This window comes from Eulemur rufifrons, chromosome 7, assembly GCF_041146395.1.
Source record: "Eulemur rufifrons isolate Redbay chromosome 7, OSU_ERuf_1, whole genome shotgun sequence".
Lineage (NCBI taxonomy): Eukaryota > Metazoa > Chordata > Mammalia > Primates > Lemuridae > Eulemur > Eulemur rufifrons.
In genome coordinates this window covers 222,466,787-222,471,147 of record NC_090989.1, presented here as the reverse complement: position 1 = coordinate 222,471,147, position 4,361 = coordinate 222,466,787, and positions in this window count along the sequence as shown.

The following is a 4,361-nucleotide window of genomic DNA, read 5'->3' as shown; positions in this document are numbered from 1 at the left end:
AGTTGTCCAAAAATAAACACAGATGAGAAAGCATCAATTCGTCTTGCTGTTGGTGTTTTTGGATGCAGCATACTTTGGGAGCAGATGTTTAAAAATTCTTCCATCCAGTACATTAACTATGACCAATTCATCTTAAAAATGCAGAGCTAACGAAAGTTCTGGTTTTAAAGCATAGTCTTTGTACTGTCCCCTATTCTTAAGTTGAAGCACCCCATCTTTGTTCTCGTCGTACCTCTTAATTTCTCTACTTCCCTGGTGCAATTTAGCCTCAGTAACTTATTTTAGTTTTGTTTTGAAGCTGTTTTAACCCACCTTCAGTTAAATGGAAACAAAAACTGTTCATTTGTGTGACTTTTGAAAAACACCACCATTCTTAGCTCATTTTCTTTCCAGAGTATGGTTAAGGGAATATTTTTCTTCCCTCACTTTACAAATGTGGAGACTGAGACACAGAGAAGTGACTTATCTACCTTATTAGGTAGATAATGACAGAACTCAATAGAAACCACAAATCTCCTGATTTGTAGCTCTTTGTAATTTACAACAAATGGGCCCTTTGGTTTTGTGAAATATTAACTGTGCTAAACAGATTCGTAAGAGCTGGAACCAGCCAGAGATCCTTAACCATTGAATATTGTGGCATTACTTGATCAACAATTAGTATGGGTCTTGGAGTCTGATTAACTCAGTTTGCCTCTCCCTCTGAATGAATGATGAGGTTGTTTTCCATCTGGTAGCTGAGAAAAGAATCTAGGGCTCGTGTCTCTTGCAGGAAGCATACTGTCAGCACGATTAATTAAAAATACATTCACTTTCCTGAGTGTGAGAGATACCTGCTTCTATGTGGTTCAGTGCTAGCCAACCCTGACTCTCACTGGCTGTTAACCTGTAAGGGAAAGTTACACCAGGTTCCTGTTTTCCAAGGGAGGGGTCCCAAATTAACTCTCCCAATTTGAATTGTAGGGTAATTTATTTTGACTTTACTTTTAATGTGGCGTAAGGAAGGTCTTGCCGTAGGTGACTGCATGGGGAAGAAAGGTATAGAAAGGCAATGCTGGTCAACAAAGAATATCATCACCATCAGCATCATTATCTCTGCCCTCTTTCATGGAGGGCTTACTCTGTGCCAGGCCCCATACTTAGCACCCTGCAAGCATCTTTACAACGTGCCTGTAAGGTAAGTATATCATAGCATGTAAAAATGAAGCCATCTTGGAGTTCTTGCAGTCTAATCCCCTTAATTTTAGAAAAGAATTCACTGAAGCTCAAGAGAGTTTGCCTACTTCATGATTTTTCTGGGACAAATTCCGTCCCCAAGGATACATGATCACTTAGAAATTGCACCTTTGCTTGCCTGTTTAAGGTCCAGCACAAATACTAGTGGGATCTCTCCAGGATGCTTATGATCATGGCCTGTACAGCCTCTCACACGTGCATTTTAACTGGCATTGCAAGAGTAAAACAGACTACATAGCCCTAGGGTTAACATCAGGATTATTCCAGAAAAGAAGAAAAATCTGTATCTTGAAGATTATGTAATCCAGGAATTTGAATACATCAATCACCTTAGGTTTTTAAAAAACACAAACTTTTCCCTCCCTTATTCCTTGCCCTTTTTTTCCTTTAATTTCACTTTGTTTGGAATGGACATAAACCCTGAACTCTTCCAACTAGCTCATTTCAGAGTTGTAAAGAAAGTAATAAGAGAAAACTGAGATTTCATCCTCATGAATTTCTCTTACACATTTACAAACATAACTGCTGCTTGAGTTGATTTAGAATATCTTCTGGAGTGGTACAACGCTCTCTCCTTTTCCACTTATTCATTCTCCAGATAATTATGTTCCTGGCAATGAGCCAGGCACGAGGGAATGCAGAAATGAAAAGAGAGTCTGTCCTCCATGAGGCCTATATGCTAAAATCAAATGTATATATAATAACATATATCATGACAAATAATAATTCCTGCATCAGGATTTTTTTCCTTGTATTTTCAACAATGAAATCTTGCTGTTTTGGGATGTGTATTATAATAGTTTTATGATTTAAAAAAACCCAGCTTACTCTGTTTTGCCAGCATGTGGTTGTCTCAATTATATTTGGGCAAAATAAATCCCAAATTAATATGAATCATTCCTAATTAAAATAATTTACCACTAAAGTATATATTATGCCACAGAAATATAAGAGGTCTAATTTCCCCAAGTTAGTCTTTGTAAATACACATTTCGAATCCACACAAACCAACTGGAAGGAGCAATGAAAATTTAGACAACTGTGCTTCTAGTTTATGTGTTTTCTGCTCTAAATTCTTCCCAAAAGCTTTTGACTTATTATCTAAGTTCTCAAAACAATGGCTTATGGGCCTGTAGTCAGAACATATAAACCTTGTATTCTTTGTATCCTAAATTAATTACTGTTATCAGTATCACCTCTAGGTTGTAGGCCAGGGTGGGGAATGGGTCTCTGGGTCTGAGATGAGCTATGTGACTTCAGGCAACCTCTGGGAGCTATTTCCTTATCTGTAAATAGATGGGATTAGATTAATGTGTCTCCATAGTCCTTTCCAAACTCCAAACACTCAAAGGATCTAAAAAAAAAAAAAAAAAAAAAAAAATCCTAGAGAAAAAACTAGGGCAAGATTTGGGTTTTTTACATGCCACCTCACTGCTCTTTATGGTATTGACAGTCAGAATACCTTAAACCAATATTTAATGGGATAGTAGGCACAAATATAAATTTGTTCCAAATCTCTTCTTTAATTTCATGGTCCCGCTTTTTCTTTCTTCAAACTGGTTTGTGGGATGTGGCCTGGAGGCTCAAAGAATGTATTCTTTTTCCGAGGTAAATTTTCCACCCTAGCCCGAAATAGGGTGTTTCCTGGCGAAGGCAGCAGATTCCTAGGCTCCTCCCCGCGAGATATTTATTCAGACTGAGCCCCAGGCAGGGCTTCCCCACCTTGCCGGGTGGAGCTGATCACCTGGCGCTCCGTTTAAAATACAGATTACAGGGTGTCGTCCCTGCCCTAGGCCCAGGGAAGTTCAGGCTAAAATCACACTCTGTAGGTATTGGATTCTGCCAATTCTGGCTTTTCTCACTCTTTCCTGCTGGGAGGCGTGGACCGTGCCGGGCAGAACTGCCAGCCTCCAGGCGGGAAGGAAGGAGGAGAACAGATGGCCCGCTGGGGGTAGGGGATCACGTGTCGGACCTCGTTCTGGGCTGGATCCAGCCCTCCCCCTTTCAGGGCCCAGGCCCTACGGGTTCGGCACCCCCATCTAGGCACGGGGGACGTATTCGGTGGAAATCCGTGCTCATTTTAATGACAGCAGGGAAATTAGGGGAGGTGGCAAGCTTGAGGAAGGGAGAAGCGGAGCTAAAGCGATCGGGCTTCCAACAATGGCGTTCCTGGATTTGAAATACAATCAGGTACAGCGAGATCTGGTGGAACGCCCCGAGGCCATCATGGCAGTTAACACCCCGGGGCTGGAGGGGAGGGGAGCTCAGGAAGGCGCAAAAACTTGCCCAACGCCCTACTTTGCTCCCGCCCCACTTAGCAGCCTTCCGCAAAACTCCAGCCCTCTCCTTAGCGGAGCAGAAAGGCCACCCGTTCATGCATATGCAGGAGGATAAGTTTAGCTCGCAGCCCCCCGCGCTCGGAGCAGCCCCGCGCGGCGCTCGGTGAATCACCCGCGCTCGGGGGCGGGCGCTCGGGGGCGGGCGCTCGGCTCCGGCCGCAGACTGGCGGGCAACGCAGCCACTCGCGGGCCGCGCGCTCGGGCCTGGCATCGCCCTTTTAAAAAGTCTTCCGCAGGCGGCCGCCGCCGCAGCAGCAGCCTGAGGAGGCGAGTTCATCTGAGGACAGTCCCAGTTCTCAGAAATCCCTTCCCTGCTGGAACATCCAGCTCCCTTTACTGCAGTTGAACAAACTGCCCTAGATTGGGGGATGAGGAACCCGCCCCAAACTCGTGCAAGGAGCTCCGGGCGCCCGCGCCCACGTGAGCTAACCTTGAAATTAGCCCCTGCACCCCGGCGGGAGGGAGTGGGAAGGGGCGGGGGCCGCTTGTGAGCCCCGCACGGCCCCAGCCCTTGGTTAGCGCCCTCCGCATGCACGTACCACCCCCACCACTCTGTTTCACAACTCTAGCGGCGTTGCATTTTTTTTTTTTTTTAATTTCCCGGGTAAGATGGGTGTGGGGTGTGTGTGTTGAAGAGAGGACAGGCCACCTTCCAGCCCCCACGCCCGCGAGTAAGAGAAAAACCTGCCCTGCGGTCTCCCTGGGAGCACTGCGGAGTAGGGTGTCGAGATGACATCAGCTTCTATACATAGTCGGCACCGCACCCCAACTCTGAGCACTGCGAGC